The 21,657-nt window shown below is 30.0% G+C and overlaps 1 protein-coding gene across 1 annotated transcript in view; it reads right to left on the bottom strand.

Annotated features, from left to right (window-relative positions):
- Positions 1-10,044: 10,044 nt before the first annotated feature.
- The window catches only part of LOC113395007 (sodium-independent sulfate anion transporter), a 56,926-nt gene continuing 45,313 nt past the window's right edge, over positions 10,045-21,657 (bottom strand). The window contains exon 14 of the mRNA XM_064215821.1: positions 10,045-10,058. The gene's annotated coding sequence lies outside the window, so the exon portion shown is untranslated. The remainder of the gene's footprint in view (positions 10,059-21,657) is intronic.

Genomic DNA, 21,657 nt, shown 5'->3' with positions numbered 1-21,657 from the left:
TATTTATTAAAAAAAACGCATCAAAATCCGTTGTGTAATTTTAAAAATCTAAGCATACATAGGGACAGTTAGCTGTAACCGATTTTGTTTCATACTATATAATGATTATTATTATTGCAACGAGTTGTAGTACTCTTGACTGAACCTCGCCACGGTGACTATTCCGGCAACTAGTTAACATCGCAGGAGTTATATATGCACGAATGTGAAAGACAAATACACGGAGACAGTTACTCTCTCTATTCCCGCACTCTCATGATCCGATACCATGGAAACACGACCGGAGAGAGATTAGGACTAATGGCTTTACGTGTTATCCGAAAGTCTGGGTAGGTACCACCAACTCATCATATATTCTACCGCCAAGCAGCAATGCTTAGTAATGTTATGCTTCTATTTGAAGGGTGAGTGAGCTAGCTACAGGCACAAGGGATATAACATCTTAGCTCCCAAGGTTGGTGGCGCATTTTTGATGTAAGGAATGGTTAATATTTCTTGCAGCAACAATGTCTATGGGCGGTGGTGACCACTTACCCAGGCGGCCCATTTGCCAGTCCGCCTATCTGTGTAATAAAAATAAAAAAACTCTTTGTCTCTAAGCTGCTATCAAAAAACTATACATAAATGACAAAGTAATTGCATCATCTCAAGTATTCATTATTAAAGTAGTTATTACTACTAAAAATAAATATAGTCCATTCCAAGTCTAGTGGGCAGGTTAATTACAAAGTCAATTATTAATAAAATTCTTGACCCTCCCATAAATAATATTTTGGTTTATTCCCCGTACATTTTTATTTTATAAAAATAAACATTAATTTCACGTTTATAAAGACGTTAGTTAATCTTAAAATTCTATTTTTGAAAAATGACATTAGTAATAACGTACATGAGTGATTTTTATTTTAAGAACAGTATTCAAAATAGCATATCTTTTTAATTTCTTTGAAAATTATTATCTGTTACGGCTCGCAAGATACCTATTTTACATTTATAATCCTATGCACGAAACCTACAAAGGTGTAAAAATCGAAACCTATAAAGGTTTCGTGCATAGGATTATAAACTTTTTTATTATTTGAGTTTTGTACGTTACTTGTATAAAACATCAAATCATTTAGACGTGAAAGACGGAAAGAAAAAAATATAAGCATGCTACAGTAGGCACGACCATATAAACCTTAATATTCATTTATTTATGTATGACGTGATTGAGCTAATATTCACTTTTTGAGAATAATATGTTCCTGTCATATTTTGAAGTTGACATTTTATGTATATAGATAAATAAGTACATATGGAACGTAAATGTGTAAGCGAACTAGATGTGACCTGCGGCTTCGCTTGCGTTGTAAGCTTTGGTGCTAGCTGTTCGATATAAAAAGTAGCCTATGTCCTTCGTTAGGGTTAAATAGCTTGCTTTATAACAAATTTAATCAAGTACGGTTCAGTGATTTCGCCGTGAAAAAGCAACAAACATACAGACGGACAGAGATACTTTCGCATTTATAATATTAGTATAGATATGCACATATATAGATAAATAAAGATTCCTGCTATAATGTTTAGGTGAACAGAGTACAAACCATTAAAGTGAAACAAAACTGGAAGCGCCGTAGTCACGAGGTATCACGTGGCCGGTGAAAGGGAATTTAGACTCCTTTATATACGAAATGCGCCTTCCTGAACAAGCTGGAACCTTTGCATACAATAAATCATCAACTTTAAACGGATTATATTTTTGATTGTGAAGAAAAAATAACTGTTATCAAACAACTCGTTACGAATACACGCTGTATTGGTAACATTATAGTTTACTAGTTGTGTTGTAATAAATCGTGTCGGATTATAACTATTTCCGCATATTTAAAACGTGATATCCGATTATTTGAAGGATGTATACGAAAATAAAAATTTTAATGTTAATCCATACTTTAATATTATAAATGCGAAAGTAACTCTGTCTGTCTGTCTGTATGTCTCGCTTTCACGCCAAAACTACTGGACCGATTTAAATGAAATTTGGTATACAAATAGTCTAGAGCCTGAGAAAGGACATAAGCTACTTTTTATTTTGAATAAAGTGCTGTAAAGGGTTGAAAGGGGGGATGAAAGGTTGTAAGTTGTTGAAAGTATTGTCATTTTTAGAACTACAATCATAAAACTTACATTTTAGGCTGTACACTTATAAACTAACATATCACGAAACTCACTAAGGAGCGAATTTTGGAAATTCTACGCTAAAAGGGGTGAAATAGGGGTTGAACGTTTGTATGGAAGTCCGTCATTTTTTCAGTTAAAAACATGAGACTTTATTTTTGTGCCACTGATTAAAAATGAGTTGATACGTATTTAAGAGTTTCTGAATATTCTATCCTAAGGGCTGAAATACACACCAATGTGGTATAACAAGAGGTCATGAAGTTAGAAGCATTAACTTACATGAACGTAATATTTTAAGTTAATTTATAAATATATTCATATTCTACGCGGGCAAAGCCGCGGGTAACAGCTAGTTTAACAAATATATACAGATATAGCATTAAAACACGCAATTGTCCTCATATTTATATATCTATATGGAGTATACCACAACAAAAAGGCAAAATAAACGAGCCAGCTTTATCATATTGGTGTGCGTGAGAGATACGCTTGACAAACCTTAAACGTCATAATACTTTACTGGTGTGCGTGTACGTAGTCGCCAACCGTTGGTTTCCGGCGCGTTCTCAGCTTTGACAACGTATCTAGCTGTATAAATAAAATTAAAGCAATTGTCATTGTTATTATTGTTAAACTTTTCACTTGAAATATTTGATTGATAGTTTGTTTAGGTGAAAACTTGAAAGCTGAATAAAAATCTTTGCCTCTTATGTAACGGAGTTGAAGTGATACATATGGTTCAGTTTGGAAAACAATGGATTTTATGATAGGCATGGGCTGACTCCACATCCATGTCTGGCTCCAGACAAGGAAACTCTGCAACTCTTATTTTAAAAATGTTATTTTTTTTAGTATTCATTTATGTTTACAATGCATTTGGCAAATTCATAAGTGACGTACTTACGTACTTTTCATTAGATAAATATTATATCTTTCTGCACAGAGTCTGGTATCTGGTGTATTTTTAAGTTTCCTTTTTGTTTCATTATGTTGTTTTTAATGGTTCTAATATGTTCTTATCTATACTAATGTTTTAAAGAGAGAGCACGGATTTCGTGAGTGTGGCTAAGCGGAAAGTCAACAACTTATAAGATAATGTAATTAATTGTACTATTAATGGCGATTATTTTATTTGTTTGATCCTAAAGTGGTTTAATAAATAATAAACGTATTAAATATGTAGTTCTATTTAAAAGTCAGTGAAATAACATTTTATTGCCGTTTTATTTTTAATTACTATTAATTAATAAATATTAAATTTTATATTATTAGATTATGATAAAAATTAGATTAAAGATTAAATTCTTACAAAAGAATGCATTTAAAATTCGCTTCTATTGTTAATTTTTTTTTTACATACTACTCTTAAGTCTTAACTTTGTTTTTTTTTTATTTCGGTTTTATTCAAAAACTACAAAGTCTGTGGATATGCTTTCATATTATTTGATTTATATTTCCACAATGGACAGGCTGTATAATAAGTTAATATGTTGCATATTTCTCTGGTATATTTATATATATTATATTATATTTATATTTATTTATTTTATTTTATATTTATACCTCGATATATTTTTAAATCGGTCAGTGAATGTTTAAATCACGTCGATTAAAAATACTATGGGATTAAAACCTTATTTTATCCGTACAAAGGCGGGACAGGCAACTGTTTATTAATAAAATGAAACGAAACCGTCCTAAAAATGGGAACAGATCCTGTTTTATATTGAGAATGGAAATTGATAATATTATTCAAGACATGCGTACAACTGTGTTCACTTTTCTTTACAATGCCCTTAAATGTGAAAACTTTGCTCTTCGCTCGCTCTCAATATAATAATCTTAATAGAAATTTGATTATAAATAAGAAGATGGAGATCGGTTTACAGTCGGCACCTGTATTCGAGATAATTAAATTCAGGTATTCCCACTACTATCCTCGGGCACATTATATTTAAAACAATGATTTAAAGTTATTCACAGGAGTTAATAAAATTATATTATTTATATAAAAATAAAAACGAATTAACTTATGTAACAATAGATTATCAACGTTTTTATAGGATTAACATAAATGATACTATATAGATGTGAACAAAGACAGACTACTAGGGCGGCGAGTTGATGAACTCGTGTATTGTACTTTATCTGTGACCTAGCAATAAAAACAAAGTGGCAATAAGTAATACTTCAGGGTCAGGCAACAGGAGAATGGGCTATATAACGAAGGATATGCGTGCATTCGTGACCGCAGCATCAATGATCATAAATGATTTACTGATGTATAATCAGTTGTAAATGCTCATTGCGGTATAAACATTTTGGTGTCTTAGTAATTATGTGGGATGTGTTAATGGGCGAAGATATTATAAAGGGTTTAATGTATTGTTGGAGATAATCTTAAATATCAAATTCAATTTATTTGTAACTATAATGAAACTGTGACGAGGCCATGTTTATGATATATTATTTTAGAAATTTCGGTGTTATTAAATAAGTGCTAAACGCATTATGAACAAAATTACGAGTCAGTTTGTGTGTGTGTAGTAAAATTTAAATAAATTGTTTAATTTATTTTAGGATGTCAAAGTTCAAAGTAAATATTGATATCAATTAATACTGGTACTATAATAGCCAAACAATTCTTTAATTTATTTATTTTTTGTTTTGATATTTACATGCGTCAATGATCCGCTAACCAAAGAATCTAATGTTTATAGATTTATAGATTTGTATTAAAGAAATACTCCGACACTCCTTTTAATTATTGAATATTTATTAAACAAAGTGTTATCTGTTGACATTGTAACTACTGTAAGTTGACTGTTTTAAGTTGTTATTTTTTCTTAAGATCGGCCTCGATAGTCTCCTTACTTCAGTAAACATTCCAGTTTTGATGATTTTACAACATTCACTATAGCGATCATACCGGGTTCATCAACCCGGATCTTTTACGTCCTTTGAGTTCTAGTATCATGTTTTTCGGTTACTATTACCAAAAACATGGACCGCTTGAAATCAGCTGTTCAGATATTATCGCTTAGTCTTCCGTCTTCAGTAATAAAATTCAAGGATTACGTATAAAAAATATTATTATATGTATTTTCTACGTTGGAATTTTATTCTGTTTCTAACTGGTTGTTCTATAACATAAAAACTTAGAAAAAATACATTTCATTTACTATTTATATTAAAATTTATGTATAAGTTTTTTAAATGTTATATGCAGGTTTTATCTTATGTAATATACAAAAATATTGTATAATATTTATATATTATATTAAAAACCATATTAATACAACAGAGTTATTATTATAATTAAAAAATTGAAATAAAATTAATATAGCCTTTCGATTTAGCAATAATTCCGTCTCATTGTTTATTGGAGACATTAAAAAAATGTGTAATTGTTTTTAAATTTGTAAACAAAATAAATTATTTGCGTTTATATAACACTGTTAGACTCAATTTTTCTCCTAGAATGTTGACGTAACTGTAATTAACTATTCAACTTATAAATATTCCGCTTAAAATTATAAACGCACCAGTCTTGAACCTTATGTTTTAGTGCGAAGTAGTAGTGAGTAGGTTTTTCAAATTAAATAATAAAAGTCTTTAAATGGACGACCTCAGTGGTCGAGAAGTGGGTACACCGGTTTTCATGGGTACGCCACACCGAGGTCCGGGGTTCGATCCCGGCCGAGTCGATGTAGAAAAAGTTCATTAGTTTTCCATGTTGTCTTGGGTCTGGTTGTATGTGGTACCGTCGTTACTTCTGATTTTCCATAACACAAGTGCTTTAGCTACTTACATTGGGATCAGAGTAACGTATGTGATGTTGTACAATATTAATATAATAATAATGTAATATAAAATATATATATCAATTGGGTGAAATACCTAACAGAAATGGTTAGAATGTCTGGTTTAGAACGTCCTTTAAGTAAAAGTAAGGTGATAGAGCTGGCCTTTCTCCTCATAAGTTTAGTCCACCGAGCGGATCCAATGCGATTTGAATGAAAGAAAAATGCGTTTTCTGATGTCTCAGAACTTCATTCGATTTTGTTCAACGCCGAATACAAGATGACTTATAATACAATAATAATTTTTAACACGAATTACTTACCGAAACCGAATGGAATTTGCCTGGATTTTAATCAGCATTGACCCAGTGGTCAGAACGCGTCAGAATCCTAACCGATGATTTTAAGTTCAAACCCAGGCAAGCACCACTGAATTTTCATGTGCTTAATTTTTGTTTATAATTCATCTCGTGCTCGGTGTGTCTAATTTCAATGAAATTCTGTCACATCTTTAAAACCTTTTCTTCAAAGGGAGAAGAGGCCTTAGCTCAACAGTGGGACATTAACAGGCTGTTAATAAAGTGATGAGTAGTAAAACTTAACCTTATACTAAAATTATGCAGATACTTATATAATAAAATTATGCAAACACCTTTGCAAATTAATAAATTTAAATCTTGTGTTAGAAACATAATATGCATTAGTAAATAAGGTATTAATTATTATTATATTAACTACGGAGTCTTTATTATTTATCAAAATTTATCGGGTACTTTTATTAATAGGTTTTATTGATGCAAATCCAGCTTCCATCGTATTTAGATAAAATAATACCAGTTTTTAAGTATAATCATATGCTTTAGCGTCAACTGAATCGGATCCGTAGTTTTTGCGTTTGCTCGGAAAAAATATCGTATTAGTTAATATATATATTTAAGTTTCAAATAGTGATCACTTCTATAAATAACATAATAAATATAGATTATACTTTAAACACAGTTACTATAATTGACCCAAAATAACAAGAATTTCAAATACGCTTTTAGTGTTAAAATACATAAAATTTTACTATGACATTGACCGCCTCGTTGGTTAAGTGGCTATCCTATTAGGTTGTATATTACGAGGTCCTGGGTTTTAAATCGCGGGTCGGGCTATTAAGTCATTATGTTTTTCTGTCAGGGAATTCTCAGTGAAAGTTAACTCCCATGTTTCGGAAAGTAAAGCTGACGGTCCTGTGCCTGAATCCAGCATCTCTCATAGAAGTGTATCTAGAAAATACCGAATGTACGCGTGTTTGTGCACTATCTTGTGATCGAAATCAGTCAGGCGTCACATCAATACACAAAAACTAAACTCTAAATAATAATAGGAGATAATTTTAATCTATATAAAAAAAAATGAATGCTTGTGTGTTTGTCCTCTATGCGGTAGCCCATAAAAATTTTGCGTACGCTCGCGAATGTCCCGAAAACACATATTTTTTATATAAATGTCCTTTAATATAACCATTCTATATTTTACCCGAGCGAATTCGGGACGCGTAGCTAAGTATAATTATTAGGTATTTAAGTTATAATCAAGATGTTTTTCATTCTTATTATATAATAAATGCTTCGCCTACAACGATATCTTATTTTTGTTTAAAACTTGATTTCTTACTTATTATTAATAAACCTGTCATGTGATGATACTGGTATTTATGTTTCTCAAAAATAATCTTAAGCGGGTAAAAATTACTAGCGATCGATGACCGATACGAGTTTTATGTTAACAATTTATTTCGTAGAATTTTTCGGAATCTCAAAACTAGATACTTTGCAACGGCTCTTCCCAAGTCATGTGATTCTATTATGAATCGCGATAAGGTCTCCTACACAATGTCATGCTTTGGTAAGACTAAACAAGCACAAGGATTACGTAAAGTTTTCGTAATATTTGACGAAATTAAATAGCATTGTCAGCAAAATGACAAAATAATATCGTATTAAAAAATTGTTACAAAATATTCTTAGGTATCCAGTCAAATGTAATACTAGTGCTACTTGTTGCTTGCTTGAATGTAGAAAAATGAATGGTCAATAATGTAATTCTTATTGCTAGCTAAAGACCTTTTTAATAAGCAGGTATTGAGTTAATTCCACTACGCTGTACCAATGCCGATTGGTGGGTATACATCTGGTTTCCTTACAATGTTTTTTTTCAACCACCGAGCCCGAGATCTACGAGAAATCACTGGCAGTCTCGGGTTTACATTCAAGTGCATAACTTAGCCCAGTTTTGGCTCATTTTGGCTCATTAATGCTTTTCCGCCAAATCAAACTAAACTGTTTTATTCTACCGTCAAACAGCATAATTTGTATTTTAATTTTTATTGCATCGGTCTGTTTTGAGCGATACATAAGAGCTATGTAAATACACAAGATCGTCTTTAACCTTTACTTTAATTCATAAATAATAAGCAGTTTATATTTTAAATATTATGTGTGCGAGTCCTATTTCGACCGGTTCCCAGGTGATAAAAACGTCTTACGTAACTTCGACCACGCGGTTCAGAATAACTGCAATGTTTTAACAAGTCACATGACTATGCAAATTTCATGTAATAAAATTATTCGAGACGACGTAAGCTAAGACACCAATTAAGAGACGCGGACTAGTAAGTAAGTAGGTTTATTATTAATCTTAACACATTCTTGGAGTGTATATGTGAATAGTTAGAGGTACAATCGGTCTAAACTTATACGTATTACAACTCAATAATTCTTGTTATAATTATAATTGAATTATAGTTTAGATGATTTAAATTTAAACGAGATTTTTGCCATTTGCCAAATCAGTTAAATATTAATAAATTTATTAACACTAAAATGGTTAAAGCTTAACATTACTAATACGAATATTACGCAAAACGACATAAGTTATATGAAACTTGGTTGTTTATCTATTTGTTATTTCTAGCCTGAATACTAAAAGGTTATTGATATAAGCCCTTTCAGTATCAGGTCACATAATTACAATCAGCTAGTAGTCGCCTGTGGCTTCTCTCACGTTTTAGGGGTTGGTCGACAGGTGTTCGTGAAAGTAAAAAAGCCTATGTTCTATGTTGCTTCATACCAAATTTCATCAAATCAGTTTTCTACAAATCATTCACGTATTTTACACTCATGTTTTTGTAGGATATCTTTTATAGTTACATCATTGTTTTGTTCCGGTTTTAAAAGTGAGCTCGGCAATTACAAAAACAAGAAAAATAGGAGTTTAAATCCAGACGTTGTTGACAGCATAAGGAGTGGATTATGACTCTCGTAACTATGAGCAAAGGTTATTAGTAGGTAGATTGGCTTTCAATAAAATTATTCACTAGTTGATTTAAAATCATAGTAGCTACTTCTATTTAAATTAATTTGAATGGGCTTAGAATAATATTTTTAATTCTAAAAAAAGAGCGTTAAAAAATAGTTACTATAAATAACGTAACAATTTTTTTTTAAACATTTTGTACCATATCATATTTAAGATATTTAATCCTAGTTTTTACTTATTATGTAATTTGTTAAAATAATCATTTTTTTACTTCAATTTAGTTTTAAGAAAAAATCGTTTCTAATCTCGAGATCCAATATGACGGACAAACAATCTTATAAGTGTGAAAATTATAATATTAGTTTAAGTGGGAGTTAATATTATAAACCACGTTACTGATGTCATTCGAATATATTTAAATAAAATATATTCGATTGTTATTTTTGTCAGACTAATCGTTTGCCCTTTACGTGGAGCGGGGGGCCTTCAAATATGTAAAATGGCGGGAGAAAGTAGACGCTTCCGCAAATGCAACCGGCGCGGGAGCATGTGACTCCGCTCATGTGACTGCGGGCGAGAGGTACACAATGCTTCTCGTGTATACACGGCAGATTACTAAAAATTCAGAATACGTACAATCATTTCGTATACCTACGATGAATACAATAGGTGTCGTTTTCCCGTGTACTTCTTGTTTTTTTAACAACGCCTGTGTAGTATACTCTTGCGAAAACTATACGTAAACTGGGCTAACGTTACGTTCGAGTTACGTGTTATTTTGTATTTCTAACATGTGCTTTATTGACATACAAAACGGTTTCACAATACTAATTAAAATGTTTACATTCATGAGAATAATATAGCTTAGAAACGTACTGAGTTTTTATATAACATTATCCAATATTTACCCTTCGAATTTACGAGGTAGTCGACCCTTATTGTGTAAGAAATTAGTTCTATTGTAAAATATTTTATTAGTATAATTAAACAGTAGCAGACCTTTCAATATACTTGCGTTAGAAATATATAGGATATGTCTGTCTGGGTAGGAACGATTATGTAATTACTTATTGCATCGCAAAAAAACAATACTTAGCATAGGCCTATTCTTGTTATGGTATGGGCATGCATTACGTGGAGGAATGGGGACAATCTTCTGAAGAATGTCTTGAGCGTGGATGTTGATGGATAGAGGGGAAGGGGACGATCAAAGAAACGATGGATAGATTGTGTGAAAGACGATATGCCTGGAAATAATGTTACTTGTGATATGACGTCAAACAGAGACTAACTAGTACACAGGCAAACGGGATATACCATATCAGATCCCATAGTTTGCAGGATATGGGACAGTATAATAACCAAAAAGTTAGTATATATTCTAATTCTTACGGATATAGTTGAAGGTGGACCACCTGCCTTTTGCATTCATAATATAATTACATATTTCCAATATAATTTTATTCATACGTAATATATGGAAATTATACATATGTTATATGCACTCATTCATTTGTTTTGTGACTTGATCTTGAATATCACGAGATAGGTCTTTTAACTGGTGAAAAAGTCTTACGTCTTTTAAGATTACTGAATATTTTTGTTAGAGATATAAATAAAATAATATTGTTTATTCTTACCAATTTATACAATTAGGTATTGACTTTATCACTTATTTTTTTAAGTAATATGGACGGTAAAATAAATTGTAGTATATTACAAAAATTTTTTTTTTTCCAATAGTATTTATACAAAAAAACTATCTGAATTGAATTTATAATCGATTATAATTTAGTGTATATATTTTATGTATATGATAAAGCAAATAACTTATGCCAAATAAGTTTTAAGTAAAATGACGTATTACTGGCAAACGCTGGCACAAATTGGTGTAACCATCATTATTTAAAATGCTTTGTTTGCTCAATAATGGTTATACCATTACAACCACAAAAAAAACACCATAGTTTGTGAGACATAAATAACGATATAAATGTCTATAAAAATAATGCCTTTATTTTACCGCAATTTGATTAACTTCAAAACTGATGAAAACATATCGGAATGAATACATAGGAAGATGCAACAGGGGTGAGAAGATAATGTATTTAACTCGAGTAAATAGCTAAACAGGCTGTGTACGGGCGACGTCACTTGTATTGTATTGTACTCGCAATATTGGTTATTATCAATACATATATTAATACTAGTTAACCCTGCGCGAAATTTATAAAACACAAACTGTTTTTTGAACCCCTTTAGGAGTGGAGTTTCGTAAGATTTGTACATCATATAAGGGATCTACTAGGTGTTATAGTTTCTGAGATTTCATGATTAATCAATGAGTTGTATTTCGCTTTTATATATGTAGAAGATTGAAGTAAAATTTCTATACCAAATACATATATTACTGTTGAAAAGACGAGGCAAGTGGGTTCGGGAAAACATAATTCCTTTATATTTTATATTATTAAAAGAAGTTTAAATTTTTGTTTTATTATTTTATTATTGAGTTAACTCCTTATCATTATACGATAGATGAAGGCGCTTGCATTCACAATTAATGGATCCGTTTAAAAATACTTTTAGTTAACTCTCTCGATTCCCACATGGATACTCTATTCTGTGCCGGAAATAAACACCCATTGCGTATAATTAACAACAGTAGTAATTTGTAGTTTTATAGTTTTATTTCTAAGATTTATTGTCTATATTATTATTTATTCGATAATCTGATAATGGTATACCTTTAGTTAATCAATATAAATAAAACATCTCTCAAAAATATACGTAGCATCTAATATTTAAAAACGAGTCATTGTAATTACAAGACCAAGAGCGATTGTAAAATTGGTCTTTAGCCTTAGTTTATTTGGCTCGGTTCGTATATATTCTCGCTTATATTGACATTAGCAAAGTCAATATCGGAGCAGGTAACTAATGGCAGTTAAAAACTATGAGTACGATATGAATTTGTTTCATTCATAAAAAAACATACAAGAGTTCTTCCGGGATTGTATTCATGAGGAAACATGTCTAGTAATCATTTTACGCATTACACATTTTACATAATATAAGCATGTATTACTTATACGTGTTGAATATGTTTAGTCATGTGATGTTAATGTCGAGGGAACCTTGCACGTGCAAATCGAGCCGGATCAATCTGATAGGTACAGTCGAGGATATCGTTGTTTTTGTTTATCGATGTCACAAATTAAAAAATAAAAGTGTAATAATTAAAGGTAGCGACATGAATAAAACGAGGTGGAAAAGCCAAAAGTTGTTCGGCAAAACATAAAATCGTAATTTTTTTTTTCTTCTTATTAGTGGACTCTTTGCGTTTATATATACATTAAACATTAAAAATGTACTAATGAAAATCTGTTATAATATTAATATTTTAAATATTTAAGTTCTGTTAAATAACTTAGTTATATTGTTAGCTATACTTTTATCAAATATTTTTTTCAGCTTTATTCGTAGAGGCCGCGTTGAACTCTTTTGTACGAATTTAGAGCGCAGCATCTTATTTGCATATTTCATATGCATATTTGTAAATTTTATTATTTATTCTAGGATATTTGTTGTATTGCAATTGATTTATATATAAATCAATATATTATATAAATATTAGGACATTATATTGAGGATATTTTTTCACGTACAGACATTCAATAAATAACTCCTATGTAATAATTTGCAACTAAAACCAATATCTCTTAAAACTGAATATTAAGAAAATATATATCATTATATAATCAAGTAATCACTATGTTGTACTAAAGGGGTTTATGGATTATAGGTAAGTTTGTGGTAAAAAGATTAATTATTTGTTTTTACTGTGATAAGTACGTCCTTTATTAAATATACTATATAGTTAAGTACTATTGTAATTGACGATACGAACCCGCATCAAAAAAAAAAATATCTAAATGGGCGATTACACACTCACAGTTACAACTGCGGTGTTTAGATTAGACCGCGTACGTCCTTTGTTCGAAACTTACATACACTTACGTAAAACATTAAAAAAAAGACTATCCCAGAGACAGAAAACTATTCTTTACAACAAGTAAGAATAACAACAAAATAGCTGGCTTATAGATTACAACAGGAAATAAAGATCATGTTGACTGAAATACATTACCGAATTTGGAGTATTTAAAAATTATATTATATTATATATATTCTATTATATTATAGGTTAAGCTAAACCTGTAGGTATAATGTTTAAGAATCAAACGAGAATCATTCTGCAGGGTTACCTGGAATACATCGCATCTTCAGTGACAAGATCATCCATTACCTGTAATTTCTTATGATATTGTTTTGGATTTTCTGATTCATCTATTTTTTTATGTGTGCAATGTTTTTATTTATTTTTATAAAATTGGTTTTCGGACGGTTAAATGGGCCCCTGATGGTAAGTGGATAGTGGCTATGTAATAAATATTAACCATTCCTTACATCACCAATGTACCGTCAATTTAAGGAACTAAAATGTTATGTCCCTTGTGCCAGTTATGCTGGTCCACTCTTCCTTGAAATCGGAACACAACAGTGTTGACTATTTCTATTTGTCGGTAAAATTTGTGATGAGTGATTGTATGAAGCCCTTCTATCAAATAAATTGTGATTGTATATAAATATTTTACATTTTACTAAAAGTTGCTTTAATGATATGTAATTAATTATACTTTTTTTTTCGTAATAATCACCTTTAGAATATGCTTAATACGCGATTATAATTAGATCTACTGCAAATGTACGTGTTATTGCATCATTCTAGTAAGAAGGAGGCTCGTCGCTTGTAGCAGGAAAATCCGTTACGTTTAAGATATTTCCATATGACTTGAATCACATTTTGGTTTTAACAGATGCGTAGTGTATTTCAATAACGTAGTACATACATAAAGCTGCGTCTTCGGATAAGAAATTTTTCACCTCTTGTGTAGTCAATATGCATTTTTAAATGTGACAGAAGTAAATACAGTTAGTTTTATTTACAGTTCTGACATAAGAAGTATCGAATAATACAAGTAAATGCATAATAAGAAAACAAGAAGTAAAAAAAAACTAATCATATTATTTGTGAATAATTGAATGTTCCTAAGGTAACTGCTATATGTAGTGGGGAAATAATTATAAATGATTCAGGAATTAAGTTTTGAAAATGTAATATTTATTAAAATATTAAAACCGATTAATGGAATGCTCATCAATATATTCCCAAGCTGATAGATGGAATTATTTAAGTAAATTTTAGTAAGAGGTGTTCAAGAGACTGTAAATAAGATTACGTAGTGTGTACAAGACTTAATTATATAGATATAAAATATACAATATTTCTTAAAAAGTTATTTATCTCCAAATATATATTATAAATAAATATCATTCCAAAAAATATGTTTTTTAATTAACGAAGACGTAACAAAACGAAATACATACTGTATTTAATTGGTTTGAGTAAATACTCATATTAAGGCGTCGATCACGCAACACTGTTGCTATGCGATAGTAGATAGTAACAAAGAGTCGGCCTGTATGATCGTTCAGACAATCATAAGAGCCGGTATAGAGATGGAACGGATTCTTTTATTTATTTTATTACTTCTTTTATTAAAAAAAAATAACTATTTTATTGCTATTCTTTGTTCCATTAACATGTGCCAAGAGTTTGTGTAAACGCAAGCACTAGTGAGTTCTTCAATATTTATGACTGTTTGAAAAATAAATCTGGTATATATTTTGCAATAGAGATAATCTTACAACATATTTTTCATTTCACTATTATTACGGATGTAATATTAAAGTCATATGATATAAGTCTTTAGTTATGAAATAAAGAAATGATATTTATACGAGTCACGTGAATGAAAGGACATTGGAGATGGTTTTCAATATTTGGGACACAATTTAGCAAATATATTTTTATATAATTGACATTTACATAAAATCAATCTTAGATTTTTATTATATTATTACATATTATACTTTAATCAGTCTTTTAAGTATCCTTAAGTAGGATGAGCAAAACGGGTAGGTAAAAGGTGGTATCTAAGAATACGAAAAAGAACCTCCTGTGGTATGGATCTACTAGAAGCGGCTTCATTTAAGTTGGATTAGTTTCTTTTTCTAGGCAGTCGTTGCCGGAAAAATTAAAAAAAAAAATATGTTAGTAGGCTAACGTAACATAAATGTAGGCACAGTATATAACATTTCTTAAAAAAAATGACGAAATATTAACAAATATCCAAAGCAACCTCGGAATTTGTTATTATTAACTTTTTTCCCAAGAAAAATTACATTTTTTTTTCATTTACATTAAAATGTTAAGTACATAACATACTACTAAGGGAAGCCATAAGCTGATTTTTGCAATAAATCTTTTTTAATAGTTTTTTTTTATGTATTCAATTCACACAAATCGAGATGTAACTCCTCTGTCGTCGAATAAATCAATGCGGGACGAGATATGCAAAACGGATCTGTGACACTTTCTCCTTAATTACAGGACCCGGAGCCCGCGGAGGGTGTAGGGGTTCCGTGTGGCATATTTATCGGTAATGCCCGATCGAGCAATTTTAACGTCGACGTATTTCCTCCTCTTAATAAATAATTACAGACTTCGTCGATGCATGTAATTGCTGTCGATTTTGTTATCGTTTTTAAAATCCTTTGTGCCTGTTATTAAACCTCGCTAATGTATCCCTCGTACTGGTTATTACTGTGGCTAACTTATTCTTGAGTCCAGCAATGAATATTATTGTGATTCGGTATAATAAATTATAAGTGGGTGGTACCTCCAACCAGACGTAAAATATTATTATACTTCTAAATGTCTTATACAGCGACATTTTGGACCCTTTTGCGCCTTGTTTATCTCTGGTCGTGTCGAATTGCTTTAATATCGGATTATGAGAGTCAGGGAATAGAAGGTGTACTTGTGTTTCTGCTCACACTGTGCACTATATATCGTGCACAGATGGTTAGCTTTTCTTGACGAAGGCTGCCGTGGCTGAAATCGTTCAAACAATCATGGTAATTGTGATACTTACTGATGACAATTATGTAACTTAAAAAAATCCAATTTATAATTTGGACAATATATTCGAATACGGAGTTAAATTAAAATTAAGAATACAGATTAATTATAATACAGATAATTTTAAATTAGATAAATGTTTTATTTACGTTGTTAACATAAAGTTGCATATATTGTAACTCATTTGTAAAAACAAGTTACAATAGTTTCATTGACATAGTTTATTAATGATTGCACAAGGAATACCAGTGATAGTGTTCTGCGTAGGGCAGACTGGTCCCGCTTAGCCACCTCACTAATAAGCATTTTTTTGGTCTGTATCAAGATTGACTAAGTACATTATATCTATAAACTCTTAAGAAAGTATCCATCAGTAAAATATTACATTAATGTTCATCCACTTCTGAGGAGGATATGACAATTTAGGCACAACAATCTTGCTTTGCAGGAAATAAATATCTAAATTGGAATGTAGGAATTAAAAAAAACTTGAAGTATTTGCCCATATATATGTTTACAACCTTCAGTAGAGTTTTTACATTTTTGATCTGATAGGTCATATGAGTTGAAGAAAAAAAAATAATTCAAAGTTTGTATGTAGTTTATAATTCAATTCAATATTATTTGATATTACTACGTCATGTCTTTTTTTTTGTAGCTGTGTTTAAATTACATAAATCCTTGATCGAATATATACTGTATCATCTGTATGAAATAAAATATTGTGTTAATAAATTATTATGTTGAGGCAGATCCGGCATTAAACGTATAAGGTGTTTAGGTAAGCCGATTTATCCACAGGCGCTTCACTTGGAAACAAAAGATTTTCTTAATATTACGAACAGGTAACCAACAGTTTTTTCTAAAGTACATATAAATTTAAATTTTATACAAACGTAGTCTTTATTGTTAGAGGGTTAAGGGCTACTAGTTATTTTGATGAGGCTCGGCAATAACTTTAAGCTCGGTATCGTCCTCTTTGAAAATGTCAAGGTTGTCATTGTCTCGCCGTCACATGACTAAATCACATGAGCTGGAGGTTTATACAGATTTGATCCGCTAGAATGCATCCAAATTGTTGTATTCTTAACAATAATTAAACATTTAGATAAGCTACTGTGTGCTAATGTTTCCTCGTCTAACTTGAGATAGAGCTTAATAAACTAAGATTTTAAATATAGTATATTAAATGTTCAATAACGTTTATTAACTTTAGTATTTATATTATACGTACAAATTCAGTAATTTGCAGTAGTAAAATAGTCATAAATACAAAGAAATATTCTCTGTGACTTCTTTTATTTATACCATGAAGTCATCAAAGTGAGCGTATTGTATATAGTGGCAGTAAAAAAAGTATTTATCCGTAAATGTCACATGCCGAGTAAAGGTCTCTCTCTTGATCCATTTTAATTCACCACAATATTTAATATAACCAATGGCGCGTTGATTGCTGTACATGGCTTAGAATGTTTTATTTTATCAAAGAAAATCTCTATTAATAAATGTTGTATTTTGAATAGTTAATATATCTGTTAACAGTATGGTTTTCTATCTGTCATCGGTATTTTTTTTGGTTACTTAAGATGTTTAGTTAAACACCACATGCTCTATTCAATGGAACATTTAAATAATGTAGTTTTATTTTTAAAGTTGTTATAAGGTTCAATTCAAGTAGTACATTAAAGACGAGTTCAGACTAGCGACGCTTAACAAATATTTATGTAGTTCCGATTACTCGGAACGACCGCCACATTCCGATAATCTCGATGAAAAAGATTGGCACACATCCTTGTTTTTATTACGTGAGGTGTCATTGTTTTGCGATGAGTAAATAATATATAGATAAATATATTTGTCTCAGCTATTTTACCGTTTGTTTAACGCCCATTCTATCTAAGTTATTGGATATATGTATTTGCTTTTCTGCAATGATTGCTTATTGCTGTTGGTCCTGTGTCATTGACATTTTAAGTTTTATTAATATAGGATACCAAAATATATATGTCTGTTATATTTATTGATTCCTACTTCATCACATAACGTAGGAATTTGTTTGGTGTTCGATAATAGGATTATAGAAATATTTTCGCATTAATATTATTTATTTTTACAATAAATGACTACGAAGTACAACTACGGAGTTTAAATAGGGAATTTGATTGTGTTGTATTGTTTTATTATTGCAGATTATATTCCTTATTTTATTAAGTAGTTGTTATTACTTTATCGTCGTCTAATTTGACTAATGTAATGCATATGGCATGTGTTTCTTATATATTCGAAATTTAATTTTCCTTCCTGTATTTATTACAGGTAATGGCGAATATCTTATGGACATCCTGGAACATCCAGATATAATTATGAAAGTATAAAAAGTAAGTTTATTGCTCTTCTTTTAGAATATCGAATTAAGATCAATTACTACATAAATATCAGCTATATTTAAATTGACTTAAAATAATGAATAGCTAAGCAGCGCCATCTGTGAATTACACCCGAAACAATTACGTAAGATGTTTTACTTTTGGATAGTCTGTGGTTATTGACTTCTCATGTTTACCTTATCAAATACTCGAGTTGGGGCTTTAATAGTGCTACATACAGCTACCGCTAGATGTCGTTTATATAAAGATTAATTATAGTATATTTATGAATTATGGTTATAAGATTCGAAATTGGAATGTACATATATATCTGTCAAACATTTTAATGTATCTACTTTTATATTAATCAGTAAATTACATAATAATTTTCTTATTCTTTCTAAAACTTTATAAAACAATTATATTAAATTTTAATATTCCTCAATCTTATTCACCAAGTTTGTTCCGAAGTTATTTGTAGTTCTCGTTTTATGGTTAAATTTTAAATTATCTTATGACAAGCGTTAACTTTAATTATGTTTAAACATTACAACAACAACAAAGTTGCTACTTTATAATGATTAACTTAGAAATAATCATACAATGAATATAATATGTGCAGTTAATTTATAATTGTGTATGGTTGTGAATGGCAAACACTGAAGTATAAAACAATGTCATATTAACCTATTTACCTCGTAATGTATTAGGAGTTACCGTATGCGTATACTGAAGTTGTATCTAATGTTGGGCCAACGTTGGAACGTTTGTTTAAAATGATCTCTTATAGTTAAGTAGTGATGTACTTAAAGTATGATATTATCTTAATGTTTTCGAAAATATTCTAATAATTATTATAATAAGATCTCTTGCTAACGCAGTATCAAATGGTAGTAGATCAAGATATGTATGCAAGAAAATCTTTTTTAAATTAAAGTTACGTTAAAATGAATATTTTTACCTACATATATAAAAGATAGGTGTGTGACTCAAGTCCTTGCGCGTGGAGGCGCGCAGGCGGAAGTGAGAAGCCCAGAAAGAAAGTACTCACAACCGGTCGTTAGTGGGCCAACGGCAGGTCCGCGCCAATGTCACCACAGAATAAAAAATCCAGCTTATATATTTGAAAAATTCAAGTAGCTGTAGGAAAACCTGTAATGGGATACTCTTTTTTTATAAAATATGTCGATTTTTTTTTCATTATGCTTCAAGATTTGAACAAACATCGATAACTTTGTTGTTAACGGTTTTATTTGAAACGGTTCAATGTTATACAATATAAGGTGTTTACTCTTTCGAAGAGAAGATTATTTACTTATAACATAACATAACAAACCGATTTAGATATATTTGTAAAAAATGAAAATTAAAAATCGTTTAAAAATATGTAAAAGATAACTTGATTTGTCATTGGAAGCGTACGTATAAATTTATACAAATTTCATTATTTTTTTGATCAGAAAATACTATTTCGATATAACTCTTATATATTGCCACAATTTGTTTTTTTTATTATTCTATTTTTTATATTATTTGTTAATTAAAGAAAATCTAAAGAAAAGCTTTATTGAAGTTGAGTTATTTATGTTATATAGAATAAAAATCATAAAGTATGTACATCATATAGTCTGTGTCTATGGTATACTAGATCTTGGCCCCGTTAGTTCACGTACCTGACATCAAGGTCGCATTTATACATGTCAGTCAGAAATATCAGGTCGTACAAAATACCAACGGACAAACTTGATACTATTTTATATATATATCTATGTAATTTAAATTAATACATTTTATTGTTCCTAGTGTATTTAGAATACAAAGCAAAAACAGAAAGATTGTCAAAAATCTTAAGATTTTATTTTAAATAAGTAATACGTAGACAATCCAAAGATTAACAGATATATCGATGCGGTCATGATTTGTATAGTAATTTTTTTTTTAAATTTATTTGTATGATTTATATGACGTAGGCTTTAATCGAATGATCCTTATTTAAATAAAGTTTTTCCATAAAGTATATTTTAAAATTAATTTGCAAAAAGTATATAGCGATTTATTTATTCCAAATAACATATAAATACTTTAACTTACAAGCAAATTATATCATATTAGCAAATTTAATCATTTTAATTTATGATACATACATAATGTTATTTTATCAATTCAGTACAAATATATTTATACATTTGTATTGGATACTTGTGAGAAGTATGTATGATGTATTTGAGTATATCTCGCACGCAAATCTTAATGCTATCATTATACAATAAAAACACACACAAAGAAAAGTAATCATTTTAAAACTCAATATTTTTTCATAAATAACTTAAAATTACATAAGCAAACACACGTTGATAGACAGTCTCTAATATGCGGTTATAACTAGAGCTCAACTAAGACGTGTAGTGTAATGTGTTATGTCAAACTAACGTCATGTATCATCAGAAACATGTGTCAGTTCAATTGTGGTCAAGTTAAATGTAACGGTCTCGACGTGACTCGCGATGTACAAACGCTGGCTGTATAGCTCACCCGGTTTAGTAATATGATTTCTAATATATATTCTGGTGTAAAATACACGTTCGTGTTTTCTATTTAAAGAAAGCTTTCGCAAATTATGAATTATAGCATATTCATAGTTTATATTTTAGATAACCGAATTAATTATGTCTGTTCCAAGAAGTAGTTAAAAATTAAATAAAAACGAACTCTTATAAGATTCCAATTGGAAAATGGAATTAATTATATAACTCAGTTTAAGAAATACAAATATGTTGCCTAGATAAAAGGTTCAAAATAAGTAGTTATTCGGCTTCTCCCAAAACTAATGAAGTTCGGGAAACTGTAAGTTAAAGAATAATAATATTCGATATTCGATATACAATTAATAAAGTTTTTACCAAAAATTTCGAATTAGTTGCTTATTTGAAGATAAGTCGAAACTCTTAAAATATAAATGGTAAATGTTACC

This window comes from Vanessa tameamea, chromosome 9 (assembly GCF_037043105.1).
Source record: "Vanessa tameamea isolate UH-Manoa-2023 chromosome 9, ilVanTame1 primary haplotype, whole genome shotgun sequence".
Taxonomy (NCBI): Eukaryota; Metazoa; Arthropoda; class Insecta; order Lepidoptera; family Nymphalidae; genus Vanessa; species Vanessa tameamea.
This window is presented reverse-complemented; position numbering and strand designations above follow the sequence as displayed.